The sequence below is a fragment of the Myotis nattereri genome (assembly GCF_964212035.1).
Source record: "Myotis nattereri genome assembly, chromosome: 2".
NCBI classification, from domain to species: domain Eukaryota; kingdom Metazoa; phylum Chordata; class Mammalia; order Chiroptera; family Vespertilionidae; genus Myotis; species Myotis nattereri.
Window position 1 is genome coordinate 95,892,865 of NC_138076.1, and position 20,643 is coordinate 95,913,507.

The window sequence follows — 20,643 nt, forward strand, 5'->3', positions numbered from 1 at the left end:
GCGGTGAATAGAATAAACATTCTAATATATATTTTTTATATACTCTTATTACCTCTTCAAGGCATTAAATAATACAGTAATCCTATATAATAAAGAGGTAATATGCAAATTGACCATCATGCCCTCACACAAGATGGCCACCCCCATGTGGTCACAAGATGACCGCCCCCATGTTGACACAAGATGGTCACCACAAGATGGCCAGCAGTGGAGGGCAGCTGTGGGCAATCAGGCCAGCAGGGGAGGACAGTTAGGCATCAATCAGGCTGGCAGGGGAGTGGTTAGGGGGTAATCAGGCTGGCAAGCAGAAGTGGTTAGGGGCAATCAGGCAGGCAGGCAGGCGAGTGGTTGGGAGCCAGCAGTCCTGGATTGTGAGAAGAATGTCCGACTGCTGGTTTAGGCCCAATACCTGTGAGATCAGGCCTAAACCAGCAGTCGGACATCCCCCGAGGGGTCCCAGATTGGAGAGGGTGCAGACTGGGCTGAGGGCCTCTAGTTTATTTGTGCACTGGGCCTCTAGTTTATTTGTAAAAATCCAAATTCACTTTTAAAAATGCAAGATTTCTTACATTGGGGGCTGGAGACTGAAATGTGCCATTGAAATATGTCACTTCTCTTTTCTATAACTTTCCTTTAATCCTGGGTTTTTATATCAATACGGTGGGACACACTTAACTCCTGGTTTATCCAGCATGGGTAAAAATAGCCTGAGTTTTATTTGGAACTGTCAGGGAAAAATGGCAACTAGAACATCTGGATTTTAAGTCCCATTTCTTAGCAATGTCACTTTGAAACTACCCAGCTACATAGAGAAAAATTTAGAACCTATTTCCTTGGGGGCCTGGTGAGGATTAACTGAGATAATACATACAAAGTACCTAGAACAGAATGAAAGCATAATCAATGGTGGCTATTGATGTTGTTATTGTGGCTGTTGTTCTTAAGAACATCATTTATTAGCTGTGTGACCTGGACAAGTTATGGAGAGTTCATTGATAGAAACTATTTCTTGCATGCCAGAAGTGCTAAGTGTTAGCAATGATGACTGTCGTTATTAATGATACTAGAGGCCCAATGCAAAAATTTGTGCATGGGTGAGGTCCCTAGGCCTGGCTGGCGATCAGGGCCAATCAGGTCCGGACCAATCAGGGCCAGGCCGATCGGGGCCTGCTGGCCAGGGGGAGGGACCAGCCGGGGAAATGGACCATGGGAGGTTGGCTGTGGGAGCACACTGAACACCAGGGGGAAGCTCCTGCATTGAGCATCTGCCCCTTCGTGGTCAGTGCACGTCATAGCAACTGGTCAACCAGTTGTTCCGGTTGTTCGGTCATAACAGTCTCTTAGGCTTTTATATATATACTAGAGGCCCGGTGCACAAAAATTTGGGCACTCGGCGGGGAGGGGGAGTCCCTCAGCCAGGCCTGTGCACTCTCAAGTCTAGGACCCCTCGGGAGATAACGACCTGCTCGCTTAGGCCTGCTCCCGGGTGGCAGAGGGCAGGCCCAATCCCTAGGTGCAGCCCCTGGTTAGGCTCAGAGCAGGGCTGATTGGGGAGTTGGGGCACTGCCCCCTGTCATGCACAGAGCAGGGCAGATCGGGAGGTTGCGATGCCACTCACAGTCACGCTCAGGGTAGGGCCGATTGGGGGGTTGGGGCACCGCCCCCTGTCACACTCAAGGCAGGGTTGATGGGGAGGTTGGGGCGCCACCCCCTGTCACGCACAGAGCATGGTCAATCAGGGGGTTGGGGCGCTGCCCCCTGTCACTCACAGAGCAGGGTCGATCAGGGGGTTGGGGAGCTCCCCCCTGTCACGCACAGAGCAGGGCCCATCAGGGGGTTGAGGAGCTCCCTCCTGTCACTCACAGAGTAGGGCCGATAGGGGAGTTGGGGCACCGCCCCTGTCACACACAGAGCAGAGCGGATCAGGGGGTTGGGGGGTTGCAACTGTCACACTCAGAGCAGGGCCGATGGGGCGGTTATGGCTCTACCCCATCACACACAGAGCAGGACCCATGGGGGGGTGGTTTGGGGTGCCGCACCCTGTCACACACAGAGCAGGGCCAATCAGGGGGTTGGGGCGCCACAGCCTGTCACACACAGAGCCGCAGAGCGATCAGGGCGTTGGGGAGCTCCCCCCTATCAGGCACAGAGCAGGGCTGATCAGGGGGTTGGGGCACCTTCCCCGGTCACGAACAGAGCAGGGTGGATAGGGAGGTTTTGGCCCCGCCCCCTGTCACAAACAGAGCCTCAGGGCGATCAGGGGGTTTGGACGCTGCCCCCTGTCACGCTGATCCCGGTGCCAGGAGGCCTTGCTGCTCCACTGATCCCGGTGCCGGGAGGCCTCGGAGCTCTGCTGATCCCGGTGCTGGGAGGCATATTACCCTTTTACTATATAGGATAGAGGCCTGGTGCACGGGTGGGCACCGGCTGGTTTTCCCTGAAGGGTGTCCTGGATCAGGGTGGGGGTCCCGCTTCCGTGCCTGGCCAACCAGGGTGAGGGGATGATGGCTGTTTGCAGCTGGTCACACACCCTTCAGGGTGGGGGTCCCCACTGGGGTGCCTGGCCAGTCTGGGTGAGGGGCTGAGGGCTGTTTTCAGGCTGGCGGGTGACTGAAGCTTCCAACCACTCCTTTTTTTCTTTTCTTTTTTTTTTTTTTTTTATTCCTGGCCAGCTTTAGCTCTGAGGCTTGGCTCCAGCTCTGAGGCCTTGGCTGCTGAAAGCAGGTATCTGGTTTGTTTGGGTTCTATAATTGTAACACTGTTTCAACTCCAGCTCTGAGATCCCGGCTGGCTGAAAGCAGGTATCTGGTTTGGGTTCTATAATTGTAACACTGTTTCAACTCCAGCTCTGAGATCCCGGCTGGCTGAAAGCAGGTTTCTGGGGTTTTGTTTAGCTTCCATATGTGTAACAATGTTTCAAACTGCAAGCTCAGAGTCCAGCAGCAGCAGGCGGGGAATGTTGGCTTCCTCCATCACTGAAGCAAGCAAGCCTCATGTTCGCTTCAAGCTGCCTGGCCGCCATCTTGGCTGGCAGTTAATTTGCATATCACCCTGATTAGCCAATGGGAAGGGTAGCAGAGGTATGGCTAATTACCATGTTTCTCTTTTATTAGATAGGACTTTAGGCCTGATGGACAAAATTCATGCATGGGGGTGGGGGGGTGTCTCCTCAGCCCAGCCTACACCCTCTCCAATCCGGGACTCCTTGGGTGATGTTCGACTGCCTGTTTAGGTCTGATCCCAGGGATGGGACCTAAACCGGCAGTCGGACATCACTCTCACAATCCGGAACCACTGGCTCCTAACTGCTCACCTGCCTGCCTGCCTGACCACCCCTAACTGCCCCCCTTTGCCAGCCTGGTTGCCTCATGCAGACTGCTGTTCAGTCATTTGGTCATCCCTCACTAACCCCCCTGCCAGCCTGGTCGCCCCATGCAGCCTGCTGTTCAGTTGTTTGGTAGTCCTTCACTAACACCCCTGCTGACCTTGTTGCCCCATGCAACCTGCTGTTTGGTCATCCATTCGGTTGTTTCAGTCGTGATGGCCCCTGGCTTTTTATATATTATGATAGATTACCATGAGGATCAAAGGATCCAATATATGTGACAGTCTTTTGAGGTTGTAACCTGTTAGATAAATGAGACATTTTTCAGAGGATTTTAGACTTTTAGACATAAGGCCTGCAGAAAGCATCTGACGACCAAGTAACAATCCAAAGTTTGAACTAAGCATTTCTAAAGTCAAGTACTATGTTAAGGCTTCACAAAAATATGTTTTCCCCTTCCTACCATACTCTAAAGTAGACATTTATCCCCATACAGGTACAATGGGAGAGAAACTTGCATCAAAGGACACGTGTCCTAGTAAGGATGGAAATGAATCTAATTCATGTCTGCTGACTCGAAACAAAACAGGGCTCTTGCCCATTCTTCCAGGTTGACTTCCAGTTGTATCCTGTGTCACAGCATCCAATCGCCCCTTCCATTTGGCATAGTAGAACTATATCAACAAAACTAATCAACAAAAACAAAACAATTTAACAAAATAATACATTTCATGATTTATCCATTTATTCAATACACCCTGATTAAAGAGCTATGAAGTGCCTGAAAGGAGGCAGTTTCCTAGGCCAGCCTCTAAAGAAGATAAATTGAACTGATGCTGAAATGCACAGCTTTTCTACTTCCTTGTCCAAATCATGAAAATCTGTGCTGGTGTGTCACCAGGCAAAGAGGCAGGGCCTCAGAGATGGCAGTTCATAGGAACCCCATTGAAGAGGAGCAGTTCTAGGCCACATCTCCTATTGGCTGGGCAGACCACTGGATCCCAAACCACTGTGGTTATTTCAGCCTGCACTTCCCTCAACTGTTGCTCCCTCTTTTGCCCTGTGCCTTTATACATACCTACCTTCATCCACCAGGCCTGCCCCCAAATTTATCAAAGTTCTCCTGGAACCTCCCCGAATGAGCACGTCTCCTTTGTTGTTCCATAGCACCCTGGACTTATGTATCTCACAGCATAATTATCTGGTTACTTCTTTCTCTTTGCAGCCCTTGTGTTGCCAGCAGCAGCATTATTTTCTGCAGTCACCACAACTTTTATTATTATTGTTGTTTGTTAATCCTCACCCAAGGATATCTTTTCCCCATTGATGTTTTTAGAGACAGTGGAAGGGAAGGGTAGATACAGACAGACAGAAACATTGCTATGAGAGAGACACATCGATTGGTTGCCTCCCGCACCTACCCCAACCTGGGCGGGGGATCTAGCCTTCAACGGAGGTACATGCTCTTGACTGGAATCAAACCCAATGACCCTTCAGTACGCGGGCTGATCCTCTAACCAAATACAGCTAGAGCAACACTTAATTTTTAAAATACGTTTTCAATATAAAATGAATAATGTTTTTTAAAAATTAGAAAATTTGGACACCATGAGTCCCACAACAAAGCAACATGAGCTAGAGGTGAGCATCAGGTATTCCTTACAAAGAGAAACATTTACTTTGTAGGCTCAGTTTCCACCATTTCCTATTGTCACACTGGGCTCCCTTCATTTTATCACCAACCAAGACATTGGAGTTTGCCACCAACTATTAGGGTTTGAAATGTGATCTTGCTCTAGAACTGTAATTCACCCAAAAAATGTGCCCTATACCTGTTGAATGAATGAAAAAAAATCATTAATTAGGGCTAATATTTTACTTCAGGGTCATTGTAATGACTAAAACAATATATGTGAAAATTATGTGCACCTATAACTTGAGATTGAAATATAAGTTACTGTGATAGAATACAATTTTGGTCAGGATCCCATTTCTTGTAAATAGTGCAATAATAATCACAATGATCACTAAGGAGGGAGATCTGGTATTTATCTTTCTAATTTTAACAAATCAGTAACCTTTCTGAGAAGGATTTTTATTTTTGATCTTATAATTGACCCAAATATAGGACTCAGAATAATTCCAATAACCTGGATAATTTTTCAGAATAAATTAATTTTATTTTTCCATTCTTTGAAAGTCATTGGATTTATTATCAAACATGTAGTGCATGCTAACAGGTAATAGTTTTTTCTAGTAAAACTATATTAACATTATATAATGCAATATATCCAACGCAGACATTTTTCCAATATGCAATAAGCTAAAATATTTTTTATATCAACATTAAAGTAAACCAGCAGGCTTACAAATTATAAAATCAGCATTGAAATAAAGCCTGTGTTATACATACATAATTTTACATTTTAATGGTGGAGTATAATAATAAATGGCTAAGAAATAATGTTAGTCCCATATACTAAGAGAATTAAAAAAGAATTAGAACAATAACTCCTATAGCCTCTAGTTATTCTGTACCTTAGCCTGCAATTTCACTGTATTCTGAAAATTGTTCTTCCTACATCATGGAGTTGGCAGCCCTTTTTGTAGCCTAGGAAGCTCGCAAAGGTGTGCTGTAATAAAAATAGACATATCGTTGTTTGCTGGGAAATGAGAATGATTTCCCTTTTTTTTAAATCATGAAATATTTTTTTACTAAATCTCTACATGCTCTAAAATGTTCTTTTGCCAAATACAATATCTTCAATTCCCCCAAAGTTCAAAAACATTAGGGACTGCTCAGTGTCAGGCTCCAATAATTTTTTCTTAACAGAACTTAAACTACGATAGAGTTTTGAAACTAATTCCTTTTATTTCTCTGAGTTGCAGACTCTATCATCTTTGCCTTAGTAAAATAACTATAATACAGTGTTCTTGAAATGTTCAATAAACAAGCATATTGTAACTAAGGTACTTTTCCCCAAATTCATAAATGTTTATCCTAAAATATAAATAAAACAATTGCAGCATTAAGGACTAAAGGCACCTCAAGCATCAGCCCAATCTATTCTAAGAGAATTGTGCACAAGCATTTCTAAAACACAGCTGTTTAAATTTTTATTTTAGAAGTGAGTCTGGATAGATTCCAAAATCACTCTCTGCAACATGTATAGTGTTCTTCTCCAGTATAAGTAGCCCCCATTCTTTTAGAATTTCCTCATATTAGACCCAGCTAAGGCAACTCAAGAGTGGCCAAATAACATTTCATTTTCGGATATACAAGTTCCTTTGTCTTCTATAATTGCTGATAGGTAGTTGTTCTCTTTTTAAAATCTAGGTTTTAAAACTTTAGTTTAAAAGGTACATATTCTGTGATGTGTGGACAAGAAGATAACCCAATACTGTTTAAACATCTTACTTTTAAATGTAAACATTTTAGACAGATAAAATACGAAAATACAATGAATGGACTCACTGCCCAACCAGTAAATCATGAAAAGAAGTTGTGTTCATATTGCTTTATTGTTCTTTTTCTTCAGCTAGAAAGTTGCTTTAAAAAGGTTATGATCTTTACTAATTAGCTGCCATGTGATAAACGTATTTAACTGCTCCTGGTGTACATATACTCAAGGTAGGTATTCTTACTCAACCTGAAGTCAACACAGAGATTGTTGGCCTTCTCCAGAATTTTAAATGCTTGATTTTGTATATTGACTCATCAAATTGAAAAGGATTTGCCTTTTTCCTGTATTAAAATGCCTGCAGTTTTTCCATGTTGTGTTAATTTTTGAATGGTAGTACTGATTAGTCACAGGGCACTGGGTTATGGGTAAGTTCAGAGATTGAAATAGGTTAAAAAGGAGAATCAGCCCAGCCAGCATGGCTCAGTGGTTGAGCATTGACTTATGAATCAGGTCACTGATTCCCAGTTGGTAGAGGTCCAGGCTTGATCATCCCCAATGGGGGCGGGCAAGAGCCAATCAATTGGTGATTCTCATCATTGATGTTTCTATTTCTCTCTCTCCCCCTCTCCCTTCCTCTCTGAAATCAATAAAACAACAACAACAACAACAAAGGAAAATCAAATGAATGTTAATAGAATTCCTCACTTATGTTTCAGAATACCTCACTAGATTCATATATTAGAGCTAGTAAATTAAAGTAATATATTAAACACAATATGTGACTACTACATCTCTCAATTCTTTTCCCACCCAGTCTTCTGGGTAGGAAAGGCACATTACATTGTATTTTCAAGTGCATAAAAAGTCTTCATATGTCCTTAACTTCACATTCAAGATCTTGCCTGAACTCAAGAATCAAAAGACACTCCCATCAGGCCCTGGCCCGGTAGCTCAGTTAAAGTGTCCTCCCAATATGCCAAAGTTGCAGGTTTGATACCAGTCAGGGCACATACAAGAATCAACCAATGAATGCATAAATGAGTGGAACAACAAATCAATGTTTGTTTGTTCTCTCTCTCTCTCCCCCTTCCTCTCTCTAAAATCAATATTTTTAAAAAAATATTTAAAAATTGAGAACTTCAAAGAACTTAAAAAAATGACACTCCATCAAAGAAACAAACAACTGCATGAATGCCCCAGAAAATATTAACACAACATCCCAAAGTTAGCACTAACTATGGGGAAAAAAATCTAACATGGCCTCAGTAATAAAGTAAATGTCAATAGGACATTTTCATGGGCTAAAAAGTAAAGAATTTACAGAGCTCATGAAAACACACCATGCATTAATGTTAAGGCAATATTTAAAAAATGAAATGGCATCTCTGTTTTGTATTATTTCAGAACAACTTGATAAATATTATGCAAAGAAAAATTCTTAAGTACCCACATTTCTGTGAATAATAATGTTAAAAACTGTTTTCTACAGCAGGACTCAATTCTCACCTCCTCTAGTTACATATCGTTAAATCAGATAATAAACAGTGGTTGAAATAAAATAATTTTTAAGTTACATTGAAAGTAGCATTGGCAAAAATGCCTAAGGTGAACCTGCACAACAGGAAACATACTGAGTAAATCCCAAACTAATGCGATATAATCCTCCCTTTTGCATAAAGTATCTGATCAGGACAAAAAAACCAACATATTAAATTTGTGTGTTTGCGTAAGAAAACTGTTTCCTGTTTACATAAAGAAAACATCTTCTAGTAAAGAAAAATTGTCACTGGAGTCAAAACCACAACTTCATAAATATTTCGAGTTAAATTGTTTCAATTAAAGAAATACCGAAGAGTGCTTATGGTTTTGTTTGAAAATTGAGTCCTTTTACTAAATGCAAAAAAAAGGTGACATGGATATCTTACAATGGTAAATGTAGGTTTGATGCATAGTTCTCTACCATCAAAACAGACCACTGAAGAGTAGTAGCTAAATTTCTATTCAATGAAATGGCATCAGAAGGCTGTGAAAGCTGACTCTTATCTACCAGTATTCTATGCTCTACCCATCATCACAGTACTAAGAAATAGGCTTACATTTGCGAAACTTTCTTTTTCCGCACAAGGAACATGTTTATGGACAACTTACAAATCGTGTAAATGTTCTCTTTCTACCTCCTCAGCTATAACTGGTAGTCTGGGCCTGCACACAGCTTCCTCCTGAAAGTGCGCTCGGGCGCGGGTTGGAGGTGTCTCCGGCAGGGGCCCAGCGCAGTCGGTTAAAGGCCAGAGTGAAGCCGCACGCAGATTGATTTATGTACTTACACACGCCTGCCTTAGAAGCAGATTTATATTTACAAGATCCCTGGAGAGAAAGACTAAGTCCCGTCATTCCGGACGCCAAAGAGACCGGGGTATGTTCACACCCTCTAGTCCCTCCAGCAGCTGCGACCGAAGCTCCCGCGTCTGGGGAGCCTCCTTCCTCCGCAGTCCCAGGTTGTCACTCCTTCCTGGGGTCGCCCTCGCCCAGCTCAGTCCTCCTGCCCGCCTACTCTACACCAGAGCAACCCTAGCTTGCCCCTTTCCTCCGTCGAGCTGCTGCCCCCCTTTAGGGCCGCCATCTCGCAAGGGTCCGGCGGGGCAAGGGCTATGTACTGCTGCGCAGCGCGGCACAGCCCCCGGTAAGCCGGCACCTACCTTCCCAGGCACCTGAGAGGCTCCGCCCGCCGCGCTCCGCAGCGCGCCCTGCAGGCCCCGGCTGGAGTGGAGGCACCACAGCGCGCTGGACCGGCCTGTACAGGGTACGAGGTTCGGAGCTGGACTGGGGTCCACTCCCCACACGCACGCGGATCGCGTCCAGGGACCGCCCGTTCGGCTCGGCTCGGCGGTCTCGTAGCCCGGCAACGGCCACCGCCTCCTGGGGCCCCGCCCACCTCCGGGCCCCGCCCACCGCGCCTCCAGCACCCTTCACGTCGCACGGCCCCTAGGCTCTCCTAGGCGACCCCTCGCAGCCTCCCTGCAGTCCGTGGCTGGAGGAGCAGGCGAATGCGACCTGGGGCGGGGATGGAGCGGGGTAGGGGCTGGAAGGGACACAAAAACCACCGACAGCTTGACTGTGTTAGGCGAACTGCTTTGGCGAAAGGAAGGAACCTTCTTTCCTACCCTGCTTGTGTGTTCCCAGGACGTTTGTGCTTTCCCTTGCGGGTCACATTCTACCCAAACCTGCTTCAGCATAGGAGCAAAGGCCCCCGGAAAACGCTGTGGCACGTTTGCTCTGGTCTATCAAGATCATGATGGCCTAGCTCACCAACAGCCGCCTCATTCATTCATGGATGGATTTTCCCAGTAGATGTTCACCCAACACCCTTTCAGGGTTTGTGTTCTAGTTAACTGTGTCCACGCCAAGACCAGCTCAGTCTAACTCTAAGGATCACTAAATAAACTCAGAGCCACTGGTGATGTAGGGAAGCACAGAGTCTGGCCTCCGTGCCTTCATTAGTGCTTTGTATAAGGTGTTGACACTTCCGAACTTTAATTTGATAATATATGAAGCAGAGAGGATACCCACTTTGCAGATTTGTTGGAAGGAGTGAAAGAATTATGTATGTAACAAAAGTACTTTTGCAGCAGTAGAAAGCTATAGTAATTATAAGTAATTATTGTTTTATCTGTCCACTGAGTGAATAAATAGACCAGTACTTTCAAACCCAAGATATTGGGCATGACTTATGTGTTGGTTTTGTTTTTCCCACACGACTGCAAGTCTTTTTGGATGGAACCAAATTCTATGTTTTACATACCCCAAGGCCCATACAGGCCTCTCAATAAATATTTGTTGAATGAATGAATGTTATTAGACTTAATTACTGATAACCACATCTCCTGATCCATACTGAGAACACTGTAGTGTTGTACCAGTTACTTGTGAAAAATACATTAAAATATTATCATCACAAGTGTCACACATCAAGATTGTCTACTTCAAATCTAACATGGTCAGAGTAGAAATCAAATAATGACTTATTTGTAAATGATTTACAAATGACATACACTATCTTATTTGAACCTCAAAGCAAGTATACATTTCCCTGCCCTAGTAGCTGTTACCTAGTACTACTAAAGATTCGGTATCCTGCACTAACATGCTCCTTATTATATTGAAGTTACCTGTTTGTCTGGGTTCCTCTCTCCAACTAGACTTCAATCTCCTGAGGACAAATCTTTTCTTAATATCTCAGAGCCTAGCTAGCACGTAGGATACTCAGTAATTTGTTAGGCTGAATTACCGCATCTTCCTTCATAAGGACTCCAGCATTCACCCCTTCTTCCTCTTTTTCTCTTGGTCTCACCATGTCCACCAAAGTTCAGGCCCTCTCTACCTTTCACCTGAATGTTGCTCCTATAGGGTTTGAATATTGTCAGACCTTCTCCTTGCTGTTTTGTCCAGTGGACCTATTTCAACCTCCCTGCCATTACTGTCACTATCCAGTAAAATGATTAACATTCCTCATTGTAAAGAACGGCTTCTATATTCCTTGAATTAGGATTCAGAGATTTCCAGGTTTGGATTCCACCCATATTTTCAGTCTTACCTTTCTCTCTTCTCTAGACTTTATATTCTTTACTAGAAGCCCGATGCATGAAATTTGTGCAAGGGGCTCAGCCCTCGCAGCCCCGGCTTCGTCTGGAAGGTCGTTTGGTTGTCTGGTCTAATTAGCATATTACGCTTTTATTATTATAGACTAGTGGCCCGGTGCAAGAAATTCATGCACTTGAGTGGGGTCCCCCAGCCTGGCCTGTGCCTTGTCACAGTGTAAGAGCCTTGTGATGATCACCCTAAAGAGGTAGGCCCCGCCCACCCATCTGGAGCTCCTTCATGGATTGCCCCAAAGAGGTAGCCCAGAGCCGTGGACCCCCAGGCCTCCAAGCCGCAACGGGATCTGCCAGCCTCGCCTCCCCCACGTGGTGCTGAGGAGGCTGGGCCTCCCCAGGCCTCCGCACCAAGCAGGAGCCTCCTCGGCGCCGTGTGGAGCCACGGGACCCCCAGGCCCTGCCGCATGTGGAGCTGGGTGGAGGCAGGACTCCCAGGCAGTCTCCGTGCTGTGCACACAGCGTCAAGCCCAGCCCCGCCCACCTGCTATGTGCACAGCCATCTTGTGACGATCTGAAGGCATCACGGTGTGACAGCATGAGGACCACCTAGGCTTTTATTAGTAAGATATTCTGGCCAAACTGCTCTGCGTGCCTTGACTCAAAGTGCCCTGAACTTGCCCTTCTCTTGGATCTCTAAGCTTCCTCTTCATATACACCTATTTCCCTCACCTCTCTGATGCCTTACTTATCTGACTTTCACGACCAACTTATAAGTCACAACTCTCACCAGTCCCCAAGGTTTGTGGCCTTCTTATTAGAATGATAGCACTTGTCACATTCTCTCATATGTCATAACTATCTGTGACTGAGATTTCTTCCTCAGGAATTAAAAGGAGTTCTACTTTCAGAGAAGGGCTACATTTTGTTCAAACTTGTATCTCTGATAGTATCAAACATTCCCATAAATATTCAACAAATGTTTTCTGAGTGGATTTATTCTGCCAGCTCAGAAAGTTTAGCCAACTGTCCTTTCTTCTATGGCCACCATTTGTCCTTAGAGCCAGTGACACATGATGTAGTTCTTGCATCGTTTCCTGTGTATGTGATTGATCTTCCCAGTAAGCTTGTTAGATCACTGAGGGGAGAGACCCTAATGCGAACACACACAGGCTTTGGCATCAGATAATCTAGCCTTAGATCCTAATTTGCCATTCACTAGTTGCATGCCCTTGGAAAAGTTACTTAACCTCCCTAAATTTCCATTTCTTCAACTGTAAAATGAATTGTTTCATTGGGGGTTATTAAATAAGATAAGGTATTGAGATCACTTTACCTAATGCCTGTTACATAGTAAGTGCTCACTCAATGCCAATCAATATTAGCAGCAGCATACCTTGTATAAGGCAGACAATGCCTAACATCAGTATATAAATGATAATAAAAATGATATTTGACAGTGGTGACAAAGATCATTGAACCTCTGTGCTCTAGCTATTAAATAAATCATATTCTCTAAAGAAAAGCATGTTAATACATACTCCTCACTTTACCTCACTTTGAAGGTATATATGATCTGGGACAGTATCTGAAGGAGAATCCAGGTCCACAATTAAGCACCAGAAGTGGTACAAAAAGAACTGTATGATCCCTGGGCTCATTCAGAATGAAACTGATGCTTAGAATTGGGGCTGCAAGCATTTTTCTCCCTTTAAAACACTGACTATTATTAATGGGTTGAAATTTTTATTGTAAAAGCCAAATTGCTACATGGATCTTGGTAGACGTGCTGTTGCTTTAGGGTTTGTATTTCTGAAGTTAGTTTTAGCAATATCTAAGCTAACGCATTATGTTTATCCGATATAATAAAAGCCTAATATGTTAAGTGTCCGTTTGTTTGGTTGTCCGTTCAACCAATCAAAGCATAATATGCTGATATGCTAAGTTCACTCAATTGCTCACAATGACGTGCACTGACCACCAGGGGGCAGACAGTCTACCCGTCGACCAGTCACTATGATTGATGTGCTCTGACCACCAAGGGGCAGACGTTCTGACTGGTAGGTTAGCTTGCTGCTGGGGTCCGGCTGATCGGGACTAGTGAGATGGGCTGGACATGCCCTGGAGCCCTCCCGTGGTCCCTTCCTGGCTGGCCAACCTCCCGTGTCCCTCCCTGGCCCGATCGTGCACTGGTGGGGTTCCTCAGCCTGGCCTGCACCCTCTCGAAATCCGGGACCCCTCAGGGGATGTCGGAGAGCCGGTTTCGCCTGATCCCGCAGGCCAGGCTGAGGGACCCCACTGGTGCATGAATTCGTGCACCAGGCCTCTAGTTTAGAATATTTTCCCCCCAAAAGTTGAACTAATGAAGTAGCAAACTTCTTGAAAAATAGTTTCAGTGATAAGCTAGCTCACTGGAAGAAAAGTTAATTGAAAACTATTTGACTTCCTAGTAATTCCTAGTGTAAATCATTATTCCTTGGGAAAATGGAGTAGAATGAAAGCTACGTGAAAATTCTGAATCTTGTCTCTTAGGTCACAGTGACTGTATCTAGTAGGTACTTGACAATTTGTTGAATGAATTAATGAAAGGGGTAGGAATCTCAAAGAATAATAAAATTTTCCAAATATAGTTAAAGGCTCTGGTAAGCAGGACACCTACCTTCCCTGTCACCTGAGAGGCTCCACCTGCCATGCTCCACAGTGTGCCCTGCAGGCCCCGGCTGGAGTGGAGGCACAGTGGTGCACTGGCTCAGTTAGTTAGAACTTTGTCCCAATATGCCAAAATTTCGGTTTGATCACTGGTCAGGGCACATATAAGAATCATCCAATGAATGCATAAATAAGTGGAACAACAAATTGATATTTCTCTCTCCTGCCCCACTCTCTTTCTCTAAACTCAATCAATAAATTTTTAAAAATCAAATATAGTTAAGAAAATAAGGAAAAAAATTAACTAGGACCCAAGATTTAAATAATTCCCAATACCCCTTGCTGTCAATTATAGACTATCAGTGCAGGGGTTGAGGCCAGATGTCGAGTGACTTGCTCAAGATCAGACACCAAGTTAATAATAAAGCTAGAATAAAAATCTAGGCTCTCTGAATCCTAATATAATCTTCACCATACTGCTAGTGCATAAAACAATGTACATGAAAAGGCCAGGGAGGTTATTTATTTAGTTTATCTAATGTTAAACTCATGACATTTATAAAGCAAAGTTGTTGTAAATTGTAGCAACTGCACTGATCTTTGTGAGTTTATGGCACCTCTGTTGGCCAGACTCTTTTCATGTGTTTAATGAAAGAAAAAACGGGCCACCGACTGTCCTCCTCGCCTTTGATAAATATGGAGAACTCCTCTGCATATGGCTGAATTAAAGACCAGGCTCAATGGGCAGCAGCTTGTGATGCTAGGTCATAGGGCTACCAAAGTTTTAAAGACATTTAACAAGATGGAGAAAGCTGTACTTATCATAACTCATTTCAGAGAGAGAGTAGTTTATGTTGGAAGTGATGTTTGATAATTTGCTCAACATTCCCACCTCACCCTCCTCACCAAAGAGCAAAGTTAAATCACAGTGAATTGGGTTAAAGTACTTCTCAATCCAAGGATGTGAAACTTGGTAACTTCTGAGTGGTGATTTCAGCAAGTGGGTGGATTTGGAGCCAAAGCTGAATGACTTTTGACAGTAGAGGATAAATTAAACATAGCCACAGGGAGGCTCCTTCTCTCTCCTTTCATTGCCCATTCTTCTGAATTGGGCTAACAAATTTTTAAAGAATTACTCTTTAAAGGGGCATCAATTACTAATTTTTCCAGGGTGCCTTGGACTGGCCTGGCCATCAAAGGGGCGACTGACCAAACCAAATGTGGATGCTTGAGTTTGGTCCAGTTCTGAAGCAGAGAAGGAATGGATTATATCTTGAGGTTATTTATAGCTGAAAATGCTAGGCCAGTTGATGGAAAAATCTATCAAAAGCTTCTAATAGCTCTCATAAAATATATCAAAAGAAAGAAAAAAAAAACAGAACCCATTTTTAGCCAAAATTTTGGCTACAATGTTTGCTAACAGTTAAATTCAGCTCTATTTAATTCTTATAACAGAAAGAATTAACTGCTTAGCCCTAGAACAAAAGAACACAGATATACTCTAGAGCAGTGGTTCTCAACCTTCCTAATGCCGCGACCCTTTAATGCAGTTCCTCATGTTGTGGTGACCCCCAACCATAAAATTATTTTCGTTGCTACTTCATAACTGTAATGCTTCTACTGTTATGAATCATAATGTAAATATCTGATATGCAGGATGTATTTTCATTGTTCGCGACCCACAGGTTGAGAACCGCTGCTCTAGTGCTACCATTTAATTAGCCCTGTGGTCTTGCACATGTTATTTGACCTTTCTGAGATTCACTTTCCTCATTTGTCTAATAGGCCTGACAAACCTAATTGTACATTTAAATGAGATATTGTTTTAAAAAATACTGTTAGAGCTCCTGGCACACAAGTAATCAATAAATATTACTGAATTAATTAACTGGTGAATTAATTAATATTAATGAACATTACTAAGTAATCATCTATAAAGATTTATATGAAACCTTTATGACAGTGATAAAACATGACTGACAGACACCTATTTGGCCTCAAGAGCCGTGTATATGTGTACAGTTTACAATCAATACATAAATTTATTCATAAGAAATATATTAATTTTTTCCAAGAAAAAAACACAGAAAGTTAATGAAAACATATTCAAGGATTCTGAATGTAATCACAAATCCATATATAACTTCATGTCTGGACCACAAATGTAATATGGAACACATATCATGTACAAACCCATGTTGAATTTGCAAACTGAAATCTCACAAAATCCCACTGGAAATATCTCTTGAGGAGTAACAACCTTTAATTCACATTTTAACTTTTCATGGACCCTACTGACATCTTCAATTCCTTGGAAACATGAAAAGATATGCTTATATAATGCCAAACTTGTATACACATATACACACAAATATATATAATTCCACATTGTATTAATATATTAAATTTTGGGGGAATTATTTTAAATGTTACAGTAAATTATGTGTAGCAATAATTGTGTTTAGACTGCTTAGAAAGATAGAAGCGAAAGAAGCAGTTGGGAAATAACCAGACTAACCCAGTAGATTGACATATCTATTATGGAAAAAAAACCAGACAAAAAAGAGTATTGTAATAGGAAGTGGCTATCTCTATGATTCAAACTAACACCGTTCTCTGGTCAGCTACCCCGTGAATTTGTTTTAGCAGTTTTTGGAAAATGGACTATGAATGGTGAACAAGAAAGAACACTGGACTTGCAAAACGAGCCACACGATGTTAACTAAGACGGCCAAGTTACTTTTCTCTAGTTTCAGTTTCCTCATCTGTAAAATAGCTATAAATATTCCACCCTGGCCCTAGCCAGTTTGGCTCAGTGGATAGAGCATCGACCTGCAGATGGAAGGTTCCGGGATTTGATTCCAGTCAAGGGCACTTGTCTGGGTTTCAGGCTTGATCCCCAGTAAGGGGCCTGTAGGAGGCAGCTGATCAAGGATTCTCTCTCATCATTGATGTTTCTGTCTCTCTCACTTTCCCTTCCTCTCTGAAATCAATAAAAGCATATTTGTAAAAAATTGCACCCTGCTTATTTTATGAGGATAATCTGATCAATGCCCTAATTTCGCCCATGAGGAAACTGAGTAGTAAAGTGATTCTCTTAAGGTTACATAGCTAATCAGTGACACAATCATGACTAGAAATAAAAGTCTTTGAAGAGTTGGACTTTCTGCAGTAACAAAGCTGTCATTGAAGCAGTAGATAGGAAAGCGCTTTGAAAAATGTAACATAAGGGTTTCGTTCAGTAGAAGTACTATGGAGTGTATCTACTTAAACTACAATCAAGAGCGTCATGTGGCAATTAAGAAATGCCTTTGAGATTGTACCTTACATTCAGCAATAGCCACCTTTCCTTTAAAATCAGATAGAATCTGTTTCATTTCTCAATGAAGATATAAGAAATAAACAATTAACTGAATTAGTTCAGACACTGAAGTGGATTTTCAGGGACTTGACTGACCCAAGTTAGTTTTCTACAAAGTCTAAATTAATCAGATAATTGCTAATCCTGCCTTTTGTTTTGTGCTGTGTACAGTCTGCATTTGTTGACATATACCTAGTAACAAGAATAAATAGTCATTTAAAAGTTTTTAAAATCCCAAATCTGAACTAAATGATCAAGTTCCTAAGCACACTACTTCTTTAGGCATCTTCTCCAGTCATTACTTTAAACATTTAATTTTTTAAATCTGAATGTGAGCATTAATTCTGTTTTTGTGATATAAAGAGAATTTTTAAGCAAACAAATGAAAAAAAATATCAACCTAAACTGATAATCCAGGATATTGTGAACATCTTTTGTTATACTGTCAGTAAAACAAAAACTTAAATGCCTCTCTTGGCATGACTATAAACAGCAGTTTAGTCTTTTAGATTCAAGTGTTACTGACACATTGAAAAAATATAGTCAGCTTATTATGGTTTAAAATAATTTCCACTTAACAGCTATCAATGTTTTAAAATTAGGCAAACAGCACTAATCAACCTCCTAATATCAGAAGGAAAGTTTAGAAAGTAATTTAATTAACTGGTTCTGAAAAACTAATTACATATGTAATGAGCCTCATTACACCTTTCCTGCCCTGTCCAGGTAGCTAAACTGATTAGAGCATCCCAATATGCCAAGGTTGCAGGTTTGATCCCTGGTCAGGGCACATATAAGAATCAACCAATGAATGAATAAATAAGTGGAACAACAAAAATCGATGTCTCCTTCTCTCCATCTTCTTTTCTCCCTCCCTCCCTTCTTCTCTCTCTCTAAAATCCATAAATATAAAAAAAAGAAAGAATAGACTTCCTGTTTCATCAGAATTTCAGATTAAAGTATGACTGGTCTTTCCACTTATAATTTCTTTGTGGTTCACAGAGCATAAAATAGACTGTTGGTTATGATGATCATTAAATATTTTACCCTAATAAATTTAGGACTAGAACATTAAAATTAACTGACCTGAACATGGAACTCTTATGTTTTTACTATATTAATTCTTGCATCCCAACGTAAAGATTTTACTTGGTGTGTATGTGCAAGAGTGTGTGTGTGGGGGGGGGGGGGGGGCAGGGTATGGGGTAGGGGGCGGATGGGGTTACTGAATTGACAAAAAACCAAACCCACAACATTAACTTTCAAATTTAGCACACCAATATATTTTGGTTTTGCCATGTTGAGTATAAACTAAGTAAAAACTTAATATAACATAATAACTGTGGGTTACTCAGATAGTTTTCATAAACAGTTGGCCAATTGTAACTTACAATAGCTATCACTATACACTTAACATAAATGTTAATTTAAGAATATTAAACTTGTAAATGTTCTGGTAAATAAGGCTTGTGCTGTTTTCAAATGTTATAGAATAGCACTAGAGGATTTTTAAACCAAACTTAGCCCCAATTTACCTTCACTGTTTTAAAATTCCTTAGTTTTACACATCAAAAGCTGTAATCATGTTTGAATGCCTTTTCAATGAGTCCCTTGAGGATTCAAACTGCATAGAGAAATGTATTAGATAGGCTTACATCTTGGAGGTGAGAGAATAAATAAACTACAAAAACAATATTGCCAGAGATGTGCTGTACTTTTTAATATAAGAAAACATTGGCATCAAGTAAAGTCCCACTGCCTGTTCACTAAGAAAAGTAAGCTGTAAATACCTAGAGCAAGTATAGTTCACAGACCTCAGGCTCTGGAGCATGGGCTGTGTGCTAAAGTTAGCACTCTTCTTTTTTTGTCTGGTTTGAACAACTCATTCCCAAGTAAAATTTGCATGGCAGATTGCAAACCCTTTTGTACAAACTACTAACATGGCATCCAGTATCATATTTACTCTGACACAGATATAGAGCATAATGTAGTAGTCAAACATAGAAATGCTTGTTTTTAATTGAGTAAAACCATCTTTTTCTTAGAACACATAGGAAAGGTGAAGTGAAAACTACAACAAAATATAAAATGCTGTACCTGCAACGTGCTGAACTCTTTCCAGTACTCACCCTTCCGGCAACTTAACTTCTCCTTGGCAGCACTGCTGTGCCAAATGCTTCTACCTTCCCAAAACTGTGTGTCAGCACAAGCCCAGACGAAACTTCAAATCCAGGAAAATAAAATTAACCATGCAGATCAAAGGCAGGGAGCAGGGAGATGAAATGCCCGTAATCTGATCTGTGATCAGTTGCAGAACATCAAAGGCAGAGCTAAATTTATATATAAGCAGGGGATATCAAGAAAGTTCACTTTCAGCAGGTAGTCACCCTCCTGCCTCTTAGTCCACAAACTCTTTTGTTTAACATGGATCACGTCGTTTTCCTCCCCCACACTCGCCCCCCCCCCCCTTTTTTTTTTTTCAAGAAGGCAATACCGCGGTTCTCCCAAGCTTGGGCTGAGTGGCTGGATCCTTTTCGGTTCCCAAGCTGTGTTGTGGATTTGTGTGCTGGAAGCTGCCTAGTGCCAGCGGGTTCTGCTTTATCCCTTTCATCTCGCTGAACTGCAGATCCCATGACATCATTCAGCGCCGTGGGACTGGTAGGAGAGTTATAATTCAGCCTGTGGGGGAGTACAGCTCAAGAGAAGCCAGAGTTTGCCTGATTTTAGACTATTGTGCCTCTGGCAGGACAATTTCTGTTATCTGCTTCCCAGTTGGAAAAGTCGTCAATTGCCGCTGGATGATTACAGTAAGATAAGATCCCTGATCCATCCAGGTTCCAAATGGCAACATTCAGTTGACATAAAAATAACATTTTTTTTTTTTTACAAAGACTGTCAAATATTCAGAATAATTAAATATCACTCTAAGACCATTCCAGAAACACCCAGGGCACTGTCAGTTGGAAAAGATGACATTTTAAAAAATGTGTTTTTGTTTTCAATGTGACAAGTTTTTAAGGATTTTAAGTAAACTGTCTTTTCCTTGAAACTTAAGTTATTAGAACTGACTGCCAATTAAACAGTGATGTTTTAATTAAAGTAATTAATGGGCAGATAACAAACAATCAGTGACTGATATCTGCCACTTTCTCACATAAGCCCTTGGGCAGAGACTTAATCTTAGTCTAGGTCTTAGTTTGGGATTCTGAAAATTAGATTTTAAAACATGTAGTTCTTAGATAGGTATACTTCATTAACACCTGTGAGCATTTTAAAGTTTACAAAAGAAAAGAATTATGTACAGGAAAGTACTAC